Source organism: Camelus dromedarius, chromosome 4 (assembly GCF_036321535.1).
Source record: "Camelus dromedarius isolate mCamDro1 chromosome 4, mCamDro1.pat, whole genome shotgun sequence".
NCBI lineage: Eukaryota > Metazoa > Chordata > Mammalia > Artiodactyla > Camelidae > Camelus > Camelus dromedarius.
The window spans coordinates 76,563,050-76,586,679 of NC_087439.1; the positions used below are offsets into that span (position 1 = coordinate 76,563,050).

Sequence of the window (23,630 nt, forward strand, 5' to 3'; positions counted from 1 at the left end):
CCTATATGATTCCATCCTGAAAAAAGAGGGGGAATTTGAACATAGACAGACACACACAAACACACAGAACTCCATGTGAAGGTGAAGGCAGAGGCCAGGGTGATGCACTTACAAGCCAAGGAACACCAAAGAGTGCCTGAAAACCACCAGACACTAGGAAAGCAACATGGAACAGATTTTCCCTCACAGCCCTCAGTAGGAACTAACCCTGCCAACACCTTGATCTTTGACTTCTAACCTCCAGAACTGTGAGGCAATGCCTCCAGAACTGTAAGGCAAATGTTGTTTAAGCACCACTTTGATACTTTGTTATGGCAGCCCAGCAAACTAATAGAATCACAAATGCAGGGTGTTATTAAATTTCCACATTATGCTACATATCTATATGGATCACAAATAGTGCTAAAGTTTTCTCTTTCTACTTAACTTATTTGTGAGAGTTAAAAAAAATTGTGTAATTCTTTATGTACTTAATGGTTCAGACATTTAAAATATCAACCATTAACACCATGCATTAGAATGAAAACAAAATACATCATAAACTAAGAGATTAGAACAGTAGATCATTTTAAGAAAACAGAACACGTTAGACTTGGGTAAAAATATCCATCTCTGAAATGAGCACCTTCTATTAAGTAAAGAAGAAGTATTTTAATGACATAATGTAAGTGTGTGTCTAGCTAATGGGAAAAACTTAGCAAGCAGAGGGTTTACAGAGAAGCACACACCTTGATTATTGTTAAGGTGTGTTTTTAAATTTATTTTAAATTCTAATTTGGTTTAATTAAACAGAAAGACTCTCTTGGCTCCCTGAGTGTACAGGTGGGAATCAATGAAGGTTGTTTATTCTTTGGTTCTACACATAAAATTTTCATGGTGAGGTTACTTCTGTGTTTTAAAGATGAACACTAAAAGTGGAAACTGCTATACTGTATAAAAGAGCAATTAAATGTTCTTTAATTCCCTAGGGAATTACTTTCCCATTCTTTCATTTTTCCCCAGTTTTAATAAAGTGTAACACCTTTAATCAAAGTTTTTTTTAATGCTGAAAATAAGAAATATTTTATTAAATTCACTTATAAAAACTAGCTTTTGTAAATTTATTGAGATCTCAGAAATCCTAGGGTGCCAGTGAATTTGCTGAAAAACTACTAAGGAATGGATTCTGAAAAGATGTGCTATATTTATTCACTAAAATTTCTCTCAGTATCATTCTTAGTCATTTCATTCTGGTGAAAATAAGGCTTAGAAAGATTTAATATTTTCATAACAAAAATAACCTAAAGTTATTAAGCCTTTTAAACTTCATGATTCCATGTCTTTTATTCCCTTACTTAAGACTAAACTCTTTCTTTTCTTAGTTACTTGCTAAATACCTATCATTCCACTGTTATGCAGATCAAATTTCACACCTTCTTTAAGCTTTTCTGGTTACTTTCTCTCCCACCCCACCCCCACAAGCAGAGCTAAGTACTCAATCTGAGAGTTTATTCTATCCTGCCTGTACTTTACTTGTAATATTCATGTCATAACTGTCTCCAAACATGCCTTCTTCACTGAGGAATGCATTTTATTTTAGGGTAAGAAATTTTATTCTGGTTATCTTTTTACTATTAAGATCTGTCATAGTGCTACGTGATAGTCTACAGAGGAATGTTGACTAAGTGAATCAATAAAGTCGTGTTTTCATTACATATTAGCCAAAGCTCACAGGTTACTATGCATACCACACCCATGAGTTTTGTCATTCCTTATAGCTAGACCTTTAGTATGTCTTGGGTTTCCCAGGACAGTCCTGTTTTTTCTTTTTATTAAGTTACAGTTAATATATAATATTATGTAAGTTACGGGTGTACAATAGAGTGATTCACAATATTTAAAGGTCATACTCCATTTGTAGTTATTATAAAATTTTGGCTATATTCCCTGTGTTGTGCAATCTATCCTTGGAGCTTATTTTATACATTATAGTTTTTACCTCATAATCCCCTACCCCTATCTTGCCCTTCCCCTTCTCCCCTCTCTGCTGGTATCCACTAGTTTGTTCTCTATATCCATGAGTCTGTTTCCTTTTTGTTATATTCACCAGTTTGTTTTACTTTTTCAGATTCCATATATGTGCTATTGTACAGTATTTGTCTTTCTCTGATTTATTTCACTTGGCATAATACCCTCCAAATCCATCCATGTTACTACTGATGGAAATATTTCATTTGACTTATGGTTAAGTAGTATTTCATTGTGTGTGTGTGTATGTGTGTGTGTGTGTGTGTACCATATCTTCTTTTTCCATTCATCTCTTGATGGACACTTAGGTTGCTTCCATATCTTGGTGATTGTAAATAATGCTGTTGTGAACACTACGGTATATATATCTTTTCAAATTAATGTTTTTGATTTTTGTTTTTGTTTTTGTTTTTTTCTGATATATACCCAGGAGTGGAATTGCTGGGTCATATGGTAATTCTATTTTTAGTTTTTTTTTAAGAAACTGCCATACTGTTTTCTACAGTGGCTGCACCAGTTTACATTCCCACCAACAGTGTATGAGTTCTCCACGTTCTTGACAAATTTGTTATTTGTGGTGTTTTTGATGATAGCCTTTCTGACTGGTGTAAGTTGATATCTCATTCTGGTTTTAAGTTTCATTTCTCAGATAATTAATAGTGTGGAACATATTTGCATGTTCCTATTGGCCATCTCTATGTCTTCTTTGGAAAAAAGGTCTATTCAGGTCTTCTGCCCATTTTTTAATTGAGTTTTTTTTTTTTTATTTTGAGTTGTATGAGCTGTTTATATATTTTAAATATTAAACCCCTTATTGGTCATTTCATTAGCAAGTATTTTATCCCATTCAGTAGGTTGTCTTTTTTGTTTTGTTGATGATGTCTGCTGTGGGACAGTCCTGATTTATGCTTATTATCCTGACATATGGTCTGGCTCAGGCTTTTTTTCCCCATATTTGTCCTTTTTTAAGAGAATTACTATTACTAATAATTGTTTCAAAATAAGTTGGATAGGTTGGGTGGGCCTTCAGCTTTATTTCTGGTTTAAGCCATGGTTTCACTCAGTTTAAGCCACCATCTTACCTCGTCACGTGTGAGACGTGTTGCAGTGAATCACGTCCTCACTTTTGCCCGTTACTACATCTGAAAGATGAGCAGCAACCACTCATTTTTCTCTTTCCATCTTCTTCTAGATAAAACACGTAACACTTCCCTTTCAAGAACAACAGGCTGACAACATGCTATGTGCCCTAACAGAGGCCAGCTGGGAGAGCTCACGTTTGCTGGTGTGTGTGGAGTGGGAAGTGTTGGATCATGTTGCTTCTGCTGGCCAGCTCTTTTACAAGTATGGTGCAGTCGGCTGTGCTGTGGCTTCACAGGCAGTGCTGGATTCGTTGAAAAGCCCACAGATAAGAGTGACTTCTGATCAAGCTTGACACCGTGGCTTAAACAATATTCTAGGTCTTCGTTTCTCTCTGACCTTATCTTGACTTTGTTTCCAGTGAATAGGAACAAAATTATCCTCAGACCCTCTGGTAGCAAGATGGCTGCAGCTCCTAAATTCCTAGTTCAGGAGAGAAAAGAAATATTTCTTATAAATCCTCCAAATTTTCTGACTTTCATTCTGAATAGATGGACTCTGGAAATACACCATTCAATATGTTATCTGATTTGGTTCATGCATGCTCCTCTTCTGGAAGAATCCAAGGTCAGATTCCCATGGGGACTTTAAAACTGGCCTCAAATAATGTCTAGAAGCAGAATGGATATAAGGTAGTGAATAAAAATATCTTTGACACTGAGACCTTGAAATGTACTAAGTGTTCCCTAGTTACTAGTTTTTCTCTTTTTCTCCATTAGCAAAGCCATTTGTATAGATCTGCTCCCAAAAATCCGCCCCCAAAATCAGTTGTAATCTTTCTAAGCAGGTCAAATTTTCACAAAAGTTTAGCTTGTCCTATGCACCAGATCTAACATCGAGCTATCCATAATGCCTTCTGGGTTTCCACAGGTGTTATTTCTGGCTAAAAATAGCAAAGTTCTACTGTGCACATTTGGGAAAAGAATAGTGTGGTTTTTTAATAAGCTGTTTGAACTTTGTTAAAAAAAAAACTTTGGCATATTTCATCATCTGTTACATAAATATTACATATTGAGATGAGAATTTGTTAAAAGAGTAAATGGGGTAATTAGTTGAACAAGAGGTGAAAGAAAAACACTAAATTAAGTAATATCTTATTTTACCTAAGAATGGTATTTAAACACCTAAATAAAAAATGGAAGAAGTTTACAACCTATTTTGCTTTTGCTTTCCTGGAGAGAGATTCATTTGAGAATGATAACCTCAGAAGGATGGTCTACTGACCCCTAAGTAGGAGCCTGACTTTATTTCAAGTTACAGAAAACAAAAGTTTGCTGGGAAACAATGGGAGAATGCTACTAGTTTTCATTCTTTTTATATACTTTTTTTTTAATCTTTGGAGAAACATTTTACAGTCTGCCTGCCTGTAAAAGTGATGTTTGAATGTAATCTACAAAAGTTGCAAAACTGGTAACTCATAAAATATTCCTGAGGTTGGCAAGTTTCACATGATGAAAGGTTCACACAGCTCTAACAAGTAACTAAAAAGGAGACTGGTGTCATGGGCACCAGCGCAGCAGTTTAAAGCCCCATGCTGGATACTGGACTCCAGTTTGAATTCTTATCATCGATCCCAGAAGATAACACCCCCACCATGATCATCCTTCATTGGCGTGTTCAAGCTTAACCAACTTTACTGCAAAATAATTGAAAATATGAATAAAACAGCTCTGTTTCTTCTTCTTTTTTCCTTAAAAGAAGATGAACATTTTACAATGAAGAGGATTTTCACATTTATATTTAGTTAATTTTGCTCTAGCTTGAAAAACAGGCCTCTAGTTTCTGCCAGCACTGGTAACCAAGGAGAATGATTACCACATGCAGGTGTCACTGATTGGTTGGACTTGAAAGCTGCACAGATTTGTTTGGAGGCCTGAACTGATCTCTCTATCCCCTAATCTCCATTTACTTCTGCCAAATGCCATTAGAGAGCAGTGATATCTGTTTTGACTGACAGCATGGCTAACAAGTAGGATCAATGTCAATGTATCATTTGGATTTGTGGCAGAAATATATAAATACACACACACACACACACATATATATAAAATAAACATTATTGTCTACAAATTTTATTTCTACAAGTATGTATTTTAAAAGATTAGTTATAAACATATTCTAGCCAACTAAGTGAAACTCCTGTTGAGAATTCTGCTTTTTATTTTTAATTTCCCAAACTTCCTACTTTGTAGTAGTATCTTAAGTAAGAAAAGGATATATATATATAAGGATATATAGGTAAAAAGAAACAAACAACAACAGAAACAAAACAAACCCCTCCTATCTAATGAATAAGCATTAAGGTTATGGCATAAGGCTATAGAATACTTAAAAATAATTATGACTTAGCAGATACTATATAAAAGGGGACTTATTAATTAAGGGGATTGTATCTTCATTTATAGAACATAGAGAAGCTTTCTTAATATGTCTTCATGTGAATAATCTTTGAAATTAACTGAAGCTTCCAATTCCCCGACTGAATAACTGTGGCTGGCATGTCTCTCTTCTGCTCCACACCTTCTGCACTTCTTACTTTACCCAATGAAACCATTGCTAGATATTGTGGAGGAGGCCTTAGGATGTCTTTTATGTAAAAGGTGGAACACAAATCAATCTCAAACTAAGTCTGAGAGAAAAGGCTTTTGTCCTTACATCATAAAGTACCTGCATATGTTTTAACTTGAAATAAAATGTTTAAGGTATATGTACATTTTTATTTGTTTATGGTTCCTACTTTAACCTACTTTCTCAGTTAACTTACAGATAATTGTTCCAGTGAAGTAAGATAAGATGGTTCTTACTATATACCATAGAAGTATTATGAATTCAACATAAAACATAGAACTTCTTTTACTATAATGTAGTGATGGCACTGAAAATTATATTTTGATGATAGAATACTTTAAACATGTGTCTTCAATTCCTCTAATTTAGAATCCTCTAGTTTAGAAACTGAATATAAAGAAAATCCTAAGTGCAAATACTAAGAGGACAGGAGACTAACCTTATATTTGCCAAGATTTTAGAGGCAGATTAAAACTTCTACCTATAATTGCCCGTTGCATCAAATGATACTATCCTCTCCAGAATTTGATTAACAAGAATTCTACTATTAAACATGAATTCCATTGTTTTGCAAGTCTTTCTGTTATAAATGAAGAATCAACAAATCAGAGCTTCAGGCTGGTGAGCAAATGAAAGCGCTGGGACAGGTGGCATGCCCAGAGGACATGGAAGCTGCACACCCTTCCTCCCCATACCTTGCCCTGTGCATCTCTTTTATCTGTCTGTTCCTGAGTTGTATCCTGTATACTAAACTGGCAAATAGTTCTTCGGGTGCTGCATATTTGGCAAGGCATGCCAGTTTGCTGTGGGAATCCCAAAAGAGACCTCAGCTCTCACTGTTAATTGGCTCTGTGGCTCTGGTTTCCATTCCATTGTGAATGGATGTTAGAAAATGTGTGTTAAAGATGCTGAAGTTGTCTTGTGTGGAGGAGCCAAAACCATGGCTCCCTGCTGTTCAGAAACGAGCATTTAGAACCAAGTTTGGAAGGTTTGTGAGCAGCATGAATAGATCAGCATGTCCAACTCCCCCATGGGAATTACTGCAGAGAATTTTGCTGCAAAACATAAAATAAGCAGAAAAAAATGTAACAAATCCATCCTGTTGTCACAGCAGAGATGGAAAGCTGCTAATGATGCTGGTCACTTTAATAATGAGATGGTACAAATTCAGGTAAAGATGAAGAAGGGAAACAAGCAATGCAAGTAATGAGCAGGCTTGGTCCCAAACAAGCCTGGAGCAGCTAAATAAACTTCCTCCAGTTTTCAAGGAAGAAGGGCCGACATTGCAAGGAATGTACCAAGCGTATCTGATGCTTTCATAGCTAGTGAAGATGCTGTTAAAGGCATAACTTCACACTGGCAAAAATCGTGGGCTATTTTGTATCTAGATGTGATCTATCTATTGTAGATAATATTGGTCTTGTCCCTGCTACCAATGAGGCACTAAAGAAAACAAGATTGAGTCTTGAAGACATGGATTTGGTAGAGGTGAATGAAGATTTTGGCCCCTGGAACTTAGCAGCTGAGAAGAGCTTGGATCTCGACCCAAGTAGAACCAACGTACAAGGACGAGGCATTATTTGGGATCAGCCACTGGGAGGAACTGGATCAAGAATTATTGCACCCCTGGTTCGTGAATTAAGATGTGGAGGTGGAAAATATACAGTTGCATCAGCTTGCACTGGAGCTGGCCAGAGTATCACACTGATCACTCAGAGCACAGCCTGAGGAGAGCAAGGAGACCACCACGACCCACAGTTACTTTACGTAGCCAGACCACATTAAAACAAGTGACTTTCAGAGCAGCAGCTAAAACTGGCTATGCCCTGCCACTGAAACAGTGATTGAAGGTGATCAAGTGTTGATGAAGTAAAGATGTATTTATCATGCATAAGAGCTCAGGTCAGAAGTAAGTTCTCTCAAATTTGCACCAAATATGATGCATTTCTGAACTGAAATCTAATTATAGAAGGCCCTTAAAAGAAACCATGTCCTGGCCATATAACTACCACATATGCTTTAGATCATATGATTGCAAGGAAATTGAATAAATGCTGCCTTAACTTCCCAAAATAAATAAATAGAGGAATGAACCCATGAAAAAATACCTCTATGAGGAATACTCAAAATTGCTTATGATTTTCTTTTTACACTTTATACTTTACTACATGACATTCTATTAACATTCTTTAATAGAAACAATTCCGAAGGGGCTAGCCCCTGATATACAGGACGTGGCCTGATACTTTTAGCCACATGCTTTGGTGTTGCTCCAAGCTGACTTGGCAGTTACAGCTAGGTTTTCGAGTCTCCCATTGAACATAAACTTTTTCACAGAACCTCAAAATCAGATAAGACCATTCTGTGATTGTTATGGATAAAGACAAAACAAGACCATTCTGTAATCAGGCCTGAGCATTGATGAGGCAGTGCCCACAGCATCACAAATATAACCCTTCCCTGGTTATTATGAGCAACTGCTGTTTCTTAAATAATTACAGGATTAGCCTCACTCTAGTGCATACTCCCCATAGATAAGATGTTTTGAGATATTCTAGCATAGAATTGCTCCCAGCTGCTGACAGTAGACAATCCAGTGCCAAGTTCCACTTCCTTAAACCCTCCTCCAAACTCAACCAAAGCCTAAATTGTGTAATACGCTGTTTTCATTACCATCCGTGATGGTTAGTGTAAGTGTCAACTTGACTAAGCTAAGGGATGCGCAGATAGCTGGTGAAACATTGTTTCTGGTTGTGTCTGTGAGGGTGTTTCTGGAAGAGATTAGCATTTAAATTAGTGAACTGAACAAAGCAGATGACCCCTGCAAATGTGGGTGGGCATCAGCCAACCTCCTGAGGGCTCAGGTAGAATAAAAAGGCCGAGGAAGAATGAATTTGTTCTTCCTTCTGCTTCAGCTGGGACATCCTCTCCTGTCTTTAGTCATCAACCACTCACCTCCCCACCCCCACCCCTGTTTCTCAGATCTTTAAACTTGAACTGAATTACACCTCTGGCTTTTCTGGTTCTCCAGCTTGCAGATGGCAGATTGCAGGACTTCGCCTCAAAATTACATGAGCCAAATCCTATAATAAATACCTCCCTTCTCTCTCCCTCTTTCCCATTCTCTCTGAAAGTAAAGTGTTCTTATGAAAACTTTTGTTATGTTGAAATGGCCTAAAGCAAAGAAGCAATTTTTTTTCCCTAGAAGTGAAAATCTTCTTCAGATTTCTTTCGGATTAGCAAAAACAGGTACTCATGTAGGTCTTTCATAAAAGTGAAATGGCATAAGGCAAACTTTCAAAAGGCAGGGCATACCTCTGTGTGTGTGTGTATTCTTTTGCTTCTGTTTCTCCAGAGAACTCTAACACACCTTACCAAGATGCCCCACATTTCTCCATGTGCATGTCCTTTAATGTTAAAAACAAGAATAAACCCAGGTGTGTTCCTGGTGGTCTTTGGATGTAGAGTGCTAACACAAAGAACAGAAAATAAATTGCATGTGTTTAAAGAGTTGATTGGAATGGGGGATATATTACGTAAATCCAAGAGGAATGCAATGCAAGAAGATGGAATTAATAGGCAGCAAAAAATCAAATTTCTCTGCTCCCAGAATTCTACATAACACCACAGTAGAGGTATTGTGACTTATTGATTAAATTATCCAATTCAATGAAAGTATGGTGAATAGATGCAGGAAAGCTGTTTCTGTATGCTCTGTTTAAATTACAATTAAATTTCCAGCTGGATATCTCCAAAACGTAGTAGAGCCCTCGCAGGGATGGTATTTGCCTTGTTCTATTTTGGGATTCTTTAGCAGCATCACCTTATAGCAACAGCTGTTCAGAGTGCTGGGATTGGTATGAATTTTTCTTCTACTGCTGGCAAGTTGAAAATCTGTAAAATATTTTCAGTTCATTTCAGGTTCAGGTATCCCTAGGAGCAATTGTCTTCATGCACTAGAAGGGAAGGTACTAAGACTGTAAAACAAGAGTTTCAGGAACTAAATTCTAACTGCTGTTCGTTGGAAACTCCAACTGAGACTTAACTGCCAAACACCAGACATTAGAAGATCAGTAGCTAAATTAGCCAGAGTAAACATCCTGAGGTGCAAAACTAGTGCCAGCTCACTGAGCTAAGAATAAGACACACGTGGGTTGGCAGTAGGACTGAGGAAAGACCTAAATAAATATGGATAAATGCAGTATCTATTTCTATACTGAAGGACACGATTTGACCAGAAAATCAGAAAAATTAATTCACCTATAAAGATGTAAAATGAAATATTTGGAAGATTTATGCTCTTGATTAGAAAATAGCTATATTAAGATTATATATTATGTATGTAATTTGAGTGCTAATATAAGAACCTCATGATAATCATCAAGAAAATTTTAATTTAACAATCATACATGGAAAATTTAGATCTTCCATGGGATTATTTATTAATATGAGCACACGTATTTCCCCCCTCCTCTTTCCCGTCTCTTTAGTGTACATTTTTCCCTAAATATCAAACAGTTGTTAACATTTTTAGAGTATTGTATACATACCAAAAATTGCAAAGATCATAATTTACTCTTGATGACTTTTCCCAAACTGAGCTGATGTATATAACCAACACTCAGATCAAAAGACAGACCACTACCAGTAGCACAGTTCCCCATCTGGTGGCTTTTTTCCCATTATATTTTTTTTAATAGAAATGGCATCCTCTACTGAAACCAAGATGAATAACTATAATAATGATATTAATAATAATTATTAACATAACATCATTATTATTATTTGTAATAGTATATAAATCTCTTCAGTGGTCATGGATGAATATAAGGCTTATAAGAAAACTAAATCTTCAAACATCTGAATTTTAATTTTTTTAAAAACTATTTTGGCACTTTTTTCAAAACTATAGGCAACAATAATGAATTTGAATCTTATCCCACATGCAATGAGAAGCCACTAAATAAATTTCTGCAATGGGAGGACATCAGTACATGTTTTGTTTTGTTTTTTAAGAAAAAACAAGACTTTCAGGAATGTGGATGATGAATTGATGAATTAATAAGAATCAAGCAGGGCTGGAGTCCAGAAATTTAGAAAATAAGGAATTAATCCACTAGATAAATTATAAAATTTTGAACTAAGAATGTGTTGAATGTAAAGTTTATAGCAATGAATAAAAAGAAGAAAAACCCTGTCCAAATGACTGATTTAATGAGAAGGTTCTGGGAGACAAAAGAGTTTTAGCCTCAAGTTCTGGCTTAGTGGATGCTCATAACATTAATGACAAAAAATATAGAAGTAATAACTAATAACATATATGTATATTTCATTGCATAATAAAATTTCTCCTTCATTCTTTCATGCTTTATTTATTTGTTTATTTATAAACAAAGGTAACATGACAGTTACATTGCAAAATCATTCACAAATGAAGCCTCTTATCTGGAAAATGTGTTTGAGACCCAAGTGTGGATTCTTTGAATCATCAAGCTATTCAAAGAACTGTTTCTTATAAAACATGCATTTTGTACTTAAAGTTGCTTTACCTTTCAACATTTAATACATTCTGATTCCTAAAGAGTCATTTAAATCTTTTTAAATGTAACTATTTTAAACTTTTTTTTCTGTTGACTAAAACTAGTTATGTTTTATACTCTACTGCAATAACTCACCTAGTTGTTTCCTCGATATCTGTGACTCAATATTTCTAAATGACTTCTAGTTCCTCCACCATAATTGCCTGTAGTTCTTTTTCTGTATTGTCTCTCCTTTTCTTCCATTATGTTCACATATTTGCTTCTTTTTCTTCCACCATTTCCAGCCATTAGTGGCCATGAAAGGCACTTTTGAACTTCCTGTATTAAATAATTTCCCTTCAAAAGTTCATTTGCTTTATTATTTTTTTTTATTTTTGTCATGTATTTTTTAATTTTTTTTTTAATTGAAGTGTAGTCAATTTACAATGTTAGTTTCGGGTGTACAGCAAAGCAATTCAGTTATACATATAAATACATATATATAATTTTTCAGATTTTTTTCAGATTGCAGCTCATTATAAGAAATGGAATATAGTTCCTTGTGCTATACATCAGGTCCTTGTTGTTTATCTATTTTATATATAGTAATGTATATTTTCATGTTTGATAATATTCACAACTATTTCTTTTTGATTGGAATAAATCTCATTGCAGATCATTTCTGTCAAAATTATATGAGATAGAACAACATTTGATTTTTTTGAGAAGTAAAGATCAGTTATTTTGTAGAATATTCCTCAGTATGTGTTTATCTTATAAGATTTTTTTTCCATGATTAAGTCCACTGTATACATTTGTGGCAGAATGCTCTAAGAATGATTTGTTTTCCTTTTGTTCTCAAAAAATGAGGTCAAGAGGAAAATGATTCTGGCTTGTCTCAGTATTGGTGATGTTAAATTTCATCATACGGTTAAGGTGATGTCTACCAGGTTTTTTCACTGTACATTTACTGTATTTTACTATGTGACCAGTCTAGGAAATAATAAGGAGATATTCTGAAACTATGTAAAAATTTTGATGCTCATCAAACTTTCACTCACTAGTATTATCAACCATTGGTGATTTTCTAATTATATATGTACATATATGTATATATTTTATTATACATACATTTATTATATATTACTATATACATTATATATTACATGTATTATAACTGCATACTATATATATAATACAATATATTATGATATAGATATGTATATGAGCTAGCTTCCTATTGTCAGAAAAACTCTGCGTATTTGTTTATATCAGTATGGTTTCATAAATTATTATTTTATTTAGTGAGTTAAAACAATTACTCTATTTATTTTACTTTCAACTTGTCCATTTGATGTATCTATTTGTTCACAGTGATTTATCTACCCAGGTCCACTGTCCTTTGGGAACAAAAGTCAAAATTTTTTGTATTTCAGAAAGGTAATAAATTGCATATATTATATCCATTGAGAAATCTAGTTGAACACATACTTTTTGGCAGTGACATATATGAATATTCAAAATAAATATGATTGATAGAGACTGTGTATACAGCATCATAATCAATTCATGTCAGATTTGCCATGAGTTAGAAAACATTTTGATTTTCAAAGATTTGGGGATTTCAAAATCTGAAATTCAGACTAGTTGTAAAATCTAAAATTTGAATATATGAGATTCTTTTAGCATTTACAGAAATTAGTTTAATCTTGGTTTATATATATTAATATAAAATACACACAGAGTTAAGTATTCAGAAATTCTGTTAATAAAGTGTAAAGAATACTTCAGATAATATATATATAGAAGCCTAGTAATATTATTTTTGTATCTATGGCTGTTTACTTCATGTATAATAGGTTTATTCAGATTTATGTTGTCTAATCTGTTGTGCCATGATACAATATTAATACCATCCTAGGAAATTTCTGTCTTATATAAGAATATATAAACTTGTTAAAACTTTACATATTAATCTATTAAAAATTATCTGAAAGGTAGATCTGGTAGCAATAAAAAGCAAATCTGAGAATTTTAGATTAAAAACTTACTCTAAGAAATTCTTTCTCCAAAGATTTTCTGACAGGATAAAATAATAATAAAAATCAAAATATATAGGGACAAAGGGTATCTGTAACTAATTGAGGGACATTTTAAAGTAGGTTATTCCTTAGTTCAAAGATAACACTTGACAGTTTTCTCCTCTCCATTACCCTACTTTTCAGTGTAGAATTTTGAATAATGAAACCACTGAAACCACAAGATGAATGGAAAATTTTGGTTGCCAGGGAAACCTCTATTAGCTGTTGTATGGTTCTCATGTTGGTCTCCCACTTTTTCCCAAATCAGTGGTTTCTTGATATTGGGGGGAAAAAAAAGATTGGAACTAAAATGCATTTTTACAATGGGAATATATTTTATATAAAATATCAGAAGCCTAAATCAATCTATTACTATTTTATATTCTATAGTACAATGTAGAGTAATTGTTATTAGAAGGAAAAATTAGATCTTTTTATCTCTGAGTATATTATTTAACTTTACTGTTGCCCTCAAGGCTTCCATTAATGTGTCATGTCTTAAATGCATGAAGTCTAAATTGGTAGAGAACTGTGACGATTTTTACCTGTTCTGTTTTTATGCCTCACTGTGTCCTCACTGTGCCAATGCATTATCTGTAACAGTTCCTTCACATTACTTATAATTTATTCCTGGAAAAAAAAGAACACCTACATCGTTTGGCTAAAAGTACTTTTCCCTGGGATTAAAAAGGTTGCCATTTTTGCATGCTGACTTGAAGTGGAAAGAAATGAAAATAAGAGCTATTTTCTTTTTCCAAACACGTCCTTTGACGTTTTCAAAGTGAACCTTGATAGGGAATATGGCCAAATAAAAATGCAGCTACTGCTTTGGCTTCAGGAAGAAAAAAAATATCAAAATAGCAATTTCCCATGGTGATTCCCTTTTTGGAACACTGATCATTAAACCATCTTGCTCTTTGACATACTTTACAGAAGTATGGTATTACTTCTATTGGCACTTAATTTGAGGAATTACATTTAAAAATTTTTTTTAATCCCATGACTTTTGAAAGAGTGAAATAAAGACATTCTTCCCATCATGATGAATGCACTCTATACACCTAAAAAGGTTATTTTCTCTTAGGTCCCCATGGACTAAAACTGGATTTGAGACCACCAAGGAACTATATACTTGGATAGCAATGCCTTACCCTCTGATAGAATTGCTTTCACTGAATTGCACTGAGGCATTTACCACCAGCTTTTGTCTGGACGTTAAAGAAACAATCATAAGAAACTTGTTAGCTTTCCTTTTGTGTCAGTGTTATTGAGGACATCAGTCAATGTATGGAACAGCTTCCTCTTTACAGTATTCCAAAGGAGACATTGCTTTCAGGCTTCCGTATCAGTAGAAGGTGTACCTCTTTTGAACACTGGCTCCCTGCCCTTCCTACCTCCCTAATCTTATAGAGGCTATGTCTCTGAATTTTATGCTGATTGTTTTGACTACCAGAAAGTGTACAGTCAACATTCTGATACATCTCTGCACCTACTCAGGACTTTACAGTAGGCATTTCTGACTGCTAATCTTAACCCCGAGTATATTATTACCTTTCGCATGATTTCCTTTCTTCTTGACTAAACTATTATTTTACATTGTAGACATTAAAATTATTAAACACATAAAGCAATTAGTGAGCAAGAAAGAGCATTTAAAAAGATGCTTCTCCTTTTTGCATATAACTGAAATGCAAATGATTTCTTTACAATTAATGACTGCTTGAAATAATACTTACTCATTTAAACATTTATTCTTATCACAGACAGGATGAAGGACTATTTGGGGGTGGGGTGGGGACGCTGAACTATTGAAGCCTTGACTACTCTTAGCTTTATGCCTTCTTAATCTCCTTACTCTTTAATGGGTGTCTTTATCTTAGTTGATCTCATATTCTTCTCAAGCTGTGCTTTGCAATGTTCCTACAGGTACATCTAAATTTCCTGTTGTGTAGTTAAAATGTGAGGTCTCAAATAATAAACTGCCAAAGATTTAATTAAGCTAAACAAACTAATTGGATATGGTAATAAGTGAGCCTCTGGGAGGTATAGCATCTCTGTGTCTAGGGGCAGAAGCAGTACATTGTTGACATTAACATAGAATCACTTATAGAATACATTTCTATCAAATGTTATTTCAACCCATTTTTTAATGCCCAAAGGAGAGCCTCATAGAAATCTCCAAATAAGCGTGTGATTAGTTGCACATACAAAATGAGAACATGTAAAGAAAATGAAGGCATTGAGAAGATGCTGACATTTATTGAATATTTATTATATACTAGGCACTGATTTATCATATTTGAACTTTTTAAAATACTTTTCCTAGCCTTTGAAGAACAATAAAATATTGTCATTCCTCTGTAATGTTCCCTGTTTTAACAGACAGAAATTATCTATGGGAGAATAATAAGATACTTTTAGAAAAGAGCTGAAGCTAAGAGCAGGAAATGCTCTTATTTATTCTTATGGTTCTATTGTGGGAATGATAGAACCTAAAACTTTCCATTTACAAGCTTCTTGGAAGCTCAAAGCTTTGCTTTATGTCCAGTTCAATTACTTTACCTCAGATACCTAGGTGTGGTAGTATTTACAGCCCCCGATCTTTTATTATTCTTTCTATTCTTTTCATCTTTTTAAAAATTGACCCTGTACTAATCATTGAGTCTGGGAGGGAGGCAAAATAATTGTAATATTTGTGTTTTGTCTGCTGTTTATTTATTATTTTAAGATTTGCATGGAAAAGAACAATATGGGGAGTATCAATGGCTCTGGTAAGGGATCTCATTTCTGTTCAATTGCAACTGAATACTCTGTTTTCCAATCCTGCTACACTTGTTGCTTCAAAGGTTCAGGATATGCCTTGACTGCCCTATTCTTTTACTCTAATGTTTTCCATCTTCAAAAATAGTCCATGAAGGAATAGCTTTTTTATGGCTGAAAACTGGATTCCTTTCCAGGGTGGAAGAGGAGTAACAGACTTATTTGAAAAGACACATGAACATCTATGGTTTGACTGGAAGCCTAAAGCTCTTTTAACAAATTAAATTTAATGCAGAACCACAGTAGTCGTGCCTTGCATGCATCAGGACTTGGAGGTTTCATCTCCATTAGTAACTCATTTGATATCACACTTGAACATGCTCTTACCTGAGGGTCCTTGCCTCAGCCCTTGTCTCTGCTTTGATTGTTCTTTCCCTCGCCTCTTCCACATTTGTCCTCAAATGTGACCATCCTATGGAAGCTTATCTTGATTATTTTCATTAACATGGTATTCTTCTGCAGTCCCATGATCCCCTTTACCCAGCTCTATTATTTCTATCATACTTATTACTTTCTAACGTGTATATATATATATACACTTGTAGAACTGAAGTTCCTTGTGACCTCTTCTGTGTCAAACTAATTTTCATTTTCCTCAATTGGCCTATATGTGTGTCATCAAGAAATATTTGTTAAGTAAACAGGCACATAATTACCAGTCGAGGATGAGGACCGAACTTTTGGGGAATAAGACCTCATTTTCCTTTTCAAAGAGGAAACTTTCTTCCAGCAGGCTTCTTATAGACAAAATTTTGAGAGGCTACCATATCAATTATAATCAAAAAAAAATCATACAGAATTAACTTAGTGATAAGCATTTTTAAATTATTATTATCCCTTTGAGTCTGAATCCAGATTATGGTACTAGACTCCAAAACGTTTTCTTGTGTTCCTGCAAGGAACAATAGTGAGAAACAGTTTCTAAATACTTGGATAATTGATGATATTATGTATGATAACTTTTTAATGATGAAAATTTCTCTTTGTAAATGCTACCTTACATCTTCTGAAAACTTCTTTTGGTACTTAGTAGAATTTTATTACAAACTATTTTATACAAATGGATGAAAACCCCTGATTCTTGTTAAAATTCCCTTGACATAAAATTGGAAGATGTATCAGCTGCCAGATTCTAAGCATGACAGAAGAAAGGGACTGTCTAGGCAGATGTGTTCATTTGGTGCTGTCAGACACAGTATCCAGTCAGGATAATAGAAAACTGTCTTCTTGCATTTTCTCTTCTTCCTTCGAGTAGGTCTGAAACATACACATATATTATGAGGTGTTTTACATTGTGAAGCAGATGTTTTCATAGCTTCCTTACTATTAGTGAGACTGTATATAGTTACTGAATTTTTAAAAAAACCTTAAAGGTGAGAAGAAAGTGGGAGGGAACTGATATTTGCTGCCTGTGTACTATGTACAAACACACTAATAGGCAATTTATATACATTTCTAATACATGTATTGATAATATATTTCCATTTTATAAAAATCAAGAATCTGAGACTCAGAGAGAAGAAATGGCTCTCACTTGGGTACACAACTATGAAATGGCAGACTTAGGATTCAAAGAACCAGTATCAAAGTACGAAGCACAGTTTCTTTCTACTGCCCCAATCTTGCCTGTTGATAAAATCATCCAGAGTTCCCACTGAAATCACTATCCTAGGTCCACACCTTCGAGATCGTATTTTGGTCGCCCGGGGTACCTTCCAGGAATCTGAATTTAACAAGGGCCTCAGGTGATTCTTATCATCAAGTAATTTTGGGAAATACTGCTCTACAACCTACTGCTTTCTCCGCAGTTGAAAAATGCCTTCTTTTATCTAAGGAACAGACAATTCTAAGTGACTCTACGGAGTTTTATTATATATATGCTGTTTCTATACTCAAATAAAGGTGAAAGAAATTACCAAATTATGTGATAGTAGGCCAGAGTTGTGATGAGAGTACCTAACAAAACGTTTGGGTAGGTTTAATTTTTAAAACATTTTTCCTAAGGCATTGTACTTCCTAGATCACAAGCCATTTCATGCAGATGGGCACATTTTCTTACACCTGGAATGATCCCAAAAGCATTATCTGTGGGAAAACCTTATTGTTTTAATTGTGCACTTATATTAGTCTGTGTGGAATCTGGGCAGCAAAGTTAAATTACATTTCTCAGTAGCTCCAAGGCTCTATATCTGTAATTAGTGGCTTCTGTTCTTTATTACACTGATCAGTAATGCGGCTCTATTCATCACCACAGTCTCAGTTAATTATCCTTGCTAATGATTTCCATGGTGTAAAGAATCTACAGGACCCATTTGTAAAGATATCTTGCATTGAGATTTTTGGAAGGCATGACACCACAGTGAGCTGATAAACTGTTGGAGAGATGTTACCGTGGGAGATGGTTACTCTCTTTCTATTGTATTTGCTTTGATTGAGAAGGAGTTACAGAAGAGGGAATGTAATGTAATTTTGCATTTACAAGATTATAATACTCCAGGTGTGCAAGAAGATGAGGAAGGAGTCAACCAGAATATAACGAGAAAATTAAACTTTCTCCAAGTGCCTGAGTCAGTGGTAATACTAAGTTAGTGGCTGGCCCATCTAGTAATGAAATTGAATGTGCATTTTATTTGATAAAATGAAACTACTATTTCATGATGTGTTTAAATTTTAAAATATTTGATGTATATAGAGAATTAAAATATAGAGAATATAAATCATATGAACTTTTTTTTCCTTTTGGATTATTATTTGGAATTGTAGAATAAATTATATGTCTTCAATAGATGTGATATGTTAATAGCTAAGAACTTGTCTTTTGAAAACTCAAATAATTGTAAACCTTACCTAAAGATAGTTAATTTTAGGAAGTGTTTCTAAAGTTTTAAGCTTTATTATGTATAATGAAATTAGGATTGATTAGAAATAATTTCCTAAGGTAATATGTATAATTTTAGAGAAAATATAAAGTTTTTGACATTTTACAATGTTCTTTTTTTGGAAAAAAATCAAGTATATATCAAAGGATCTTTTACATCCTTTTAGAAATTCTTTTAAAATGAGAAATGATTTTTTGAAAAATCAAAGAACAGAATTCTAAAATAAGGTATTAAATAATGTCATTGAGAGAACTATCTCTCTCTTTCCATCAAAGTCAGCTACATTTTTATGGTTTATTTTGTTTATTCAAAATAATTATTATTGTAAAAATCAAAAAAGCTTCTATTTGTCTTCAGAGTTCTATTCTTATTTTTTTCTCACTTATATTGTTTTGTTTTCATATCATCCAAACTAATTTTATAAGTGCATTCACAATATGGATGATGGACACTGAGCCCCTGTAAATAGAGGGCAGAGTTGATACGTGTTATCAGATTCTGAGCTAAAGTAGATGTGACAAATTTTTTGTTTCCATATGAAAGGGAATGAGATTTAATAGCAAGTAAGGTAAAATCATTTGATTGTATGGATTAATAATCTCTATGGAAATCAATTCCAAAAGAATGTTAAAAATCAGATAAATCCATACTGTGTCATTTGTTAAAATTTATGACATCATTAAGACTGAGTATAATGCCAGAACAAATAATTTTCTTAACAAATCTTTATGTACTTCTTTCTTTCTTTTTTTCTTTTTTTTTTGGATGGTTGTCACCTGGAAACTCTAGCCTGAATCATTGTGAGAAAAAAACACAATATATAATGATTCAATAATGGCAGATTTCAATGGATTATTAAATTCCTGACCTCTCAAAATTCCCAAAGCATAGGGACTAGTTTCTCAAAATTTGAAGAGACATTTTGGTATCAGAAGGAATCAGAAGATATAATGAAAGAATTTAATATTATCCCAGCCAGCAGGATTTCCCCACCAAATGTATAAAATGTTTTGTATTTAAGAACCTATCTGTCTATATCTATCATCAATCTTTCCATGGCTTCTGGTTATAAAGAGGGGCAAAATTTTATGTCATATGTTTGAAAACAAGAGGCCAAGGAAAAACAGACCTAGAAGTTTCCAGAAGCTGATATGCTTCCTCCACCCAATCTCACCTTCCTCTCCAATGAAGCGCTTTGGGGCAATGCATTTCAAGGATTAGTGTCATAAAAAAATATATCACCAACATCTCTATAATATCTAAGGCTCACTGACCACTTTTAACCTAAAGATGTCTCAAAACACTGGCCCGGCCTAGATGATCATTTTGTTCTGGAAACTGGAACTGACTAAAACATGCTCACTTTAAATAAGTCACTTAACCTCTCTGGTACTCGTTCCACTGAAATGTAAGTTGGGTTTCATAAACATTAGCTGAACCCAACCAGATAAAGATTATAGGATAAGGAAAGAATACAAGGATTGACTTTCATTCACATCCTCATCACTTTGATATCTATTTAACATATTTTTCTCATTTTTTCCTACCACCTGTTCTTTTTTTTTTTTTCTTTCCTTGACTTGTTTGTAAGTGAAGGCTATCAGTCACATACTAAATGCACAGCATTCATTTTTACTCACTATGTCATTCATCTTTTGCTTTTGTTATGATGAAGATTTCCGTAGTGGATTTAAAAATATGTAGCTAAACATATCAACTTTCACGTGATTTTTCTGATTTTGGTCCTGTTTTTGCTTAATCTAAGATTCTAATTTTGGGGAATAAGAAGGAGGAGAAGGGATTATATCCTCAATATAGTCAATTGCTATGAAATGGCGCAAATGAAGGTGGGAAGATCTCTTAGGATGAAATTAATTAAAACTTTATGTGAGAATATTATGGTCTGACATGTGGCAGTAGTACTGATGATGAAGGGGAGAGCAGTTTGAAAAGTACATTTAAGCAAAACCAGTGGGACTATGTGCTTGTGATGTAGGCCAAAAAACAGTACCTGGTTCAAACTTGAACACTAATTACTTTGTGACCTGTGGCAATTTACTTTGTTACCAAGTCCAAACTCGTTCTGCTGGCTTCTGCTTGCAGCACAACAGGACAATAAATCAGGAGACGAGGTGCTGGGGAAAGGAATAACAACTTTATTCAGAAGGCCAGTAGACTGAGAAGATGGCAGACTAAAGTCCTTGAGAACCATCGTATGCAAGTCAGAATTCAGGCTTCTTTTACACTAAAAAGGAGAGGGAGTGTGGTTGGTTGTTGCAAACTTCTCGGTGTTTGAATCCTATGTTCTTGCAGCTGTCCATGTGGGTCAGGTCATGATGTTCCTGTAAACCTCCAACAAGACAAATGTTTTTCTCTGTTCTACAGCTTTTTTTCTCTATATGAGTAGAAAAGTGTTACTCCCTTAAAGGTCAGAGCCTTGAGAATGGGCTATTTTGTATATTTCAGGCTATAGGCAACATTCTTTTACAAAAGGTGCAGAACCAGCCTGGCTAAGCCCAGGAAACAGAGCACAGGGTTGGAGCTAAAGGAACAGATTTAATATGGAGTTAGATCTGTCCTTCTGTGTTACAGCTTAACCTCTTTAGATCTTCATTGTCTCATCTATAATATCAAAATGTTGAATTCAATTATCTATTAAGTCCATTTCATGTCAGAAATAGTATAATTTAATAAAAAAAAGTCTCTGGATACTCAAAGTGATACATGTTATCTATTCTTGTCTTTTAAAAAGAAAAAAAAAGAACAAATAAGCAGAGAAATACCAAGGAAAATGTGCACATAAATAAAAAACAGGTATACATAATTGCAAACTCAGCTCAGTGGAATACAGGTAAAATTATAATTGAAAGAAAAATAAAATCTGAGCAGCCAAATATATATATGTGTGTGTGTATACATATATCTATTCTAATGTATACTGCATATCATTCACAGTGGATAAAAATAATTAGCTAGGTCAAATGATGCATTTCCTGTGAGTCAAAAGTTAATCTCAGTTCTACCAGTGAACAGCTTGAAATGAAAAATGCAGGGGTTTTTTTCTGAGGGGTGACATTACCTTCATCATTATGGTGCTCAGAAATTAGTTTCTTTAGGAAGACACCATTTTTGTTTTTTGGATCTTTTTTTTTTGAAAAATTTTAAATTAGAACTTCCCAGTAAAAGAGCCATATCTCATTCAACAAACAGTGGCAGAGAGTATGTCAAGGAAAGAGAGTCAAACTTATCCCCCTCACCAAATACTCAGATTTATTCATCTGTCCATAATCTTCTATTTTATGCTCTACAGATTGTTTCTTTTCAAGGTATATTGGAGTGAGATGCTTAATTAACTCAACTGTTCACATGCTTTACTCTAACATTCAATTTATGAATATGTAAATGATTTCAGAATGACTTCTCTATAATTATTCCAAGGAAAATGAACTGTTGCTGAATACCTCCATACCCCTCTTACCACACTAGACTCGAGGACAGTTTTGGATGAAGTAGAAAAAGAGGTCACAGTGGGCTAATGCCTGTAAGACTATGAGCCTGCTGGGTAGAGAAGGCAGGTTTTTTTAATAATAAATTTCAAGAGCTTTGAACCACAGCTTGACAACAGGATACAAGTATTGATATCCACTGAACATGTTACATTTACATCACTCAGTTTAGTTACATTTCAGGAACTGAACAGTCACATGTGACTACCACAGAGGAATGTGGCATTCTAGAAAATAGTATGTAGAACCAAAAACCTTATTTTCTTTTGAGTAATAATATTATCAGTACTAGTATTTTTCCTTTCTTAAAATTCTTCTGTATCATTTATTTTCCTTTATTATTAAGATTCATTTTCCTAGCTTGAGGACATAAAAATATCCTCAGAATGGCACTGAAAATAAAGTGAATAAGATGTGTGTTCTGTTAGGAAGGGGATATGATGAGAGAAAGCAGGGGATTTTGAAAGATTAGGGGTTGATGCTGAAACTGGAGGATGATACAGAAAAGTAATTCTCAATTTGTATTTTCAGGATTAGTTATTTAATGCAAGATGGGAGAAAGAATATTATAGAAATATCACCATACATTTTATATTCAAGGTCAGTTTAGCCCAGTAGATGACTTCTTAACTATTTCATAAGGAAATTATTTATTATAGATAGAATTTGTATTTTGTTTTATTATTATTATGTTATCACTGCATCACATAACAAAATTGGACTGATACTCATATCGACTAACTGGTTTTTATTCAGTATGTCTATTCAATTTGTTCAGACTTTTCAAATCAATTTATTCAAACTTTTAATTTGAGGTTAAGGTCTAAAGTTAACTAAACCAATCTGATAAATTCATATTTTCCCTTTTAATAGACAGGGATAGCATTTATCACTTTGAGTCCCCAGAGACTTTTTTTCAAATTCTTACAGAATTTCAGACATAGAATGGATTTTAGAGATAATTGAATCCAACACTTTTATAATACAGATAAGAAAATTGAGATCCATAGAGGTTAAGTGACTTGCCACAGGTCACAAAACTAATTAGTGACTCAGTTTGAACTAGTCACTATTTTCTGACTTACAGCCTAATGTACTTTTTTGCTCCTT

General features: G+C 34.0%; 1 pseudogene; it reads left to right on the top strand.

Moving 5' to 3' along the window:
- Window positions 1-6,344: 6,344 nt before the first annotated feature.
- LOC105088817 (3-ketoacyl-CoA thiolase, mitochondrial-like) lies at window positions 6,345-7,510 on the top strand (annotated as a pseudogene).
- Window positions 7,511-23,630: the final 16,120 nt, after the last annotated feature.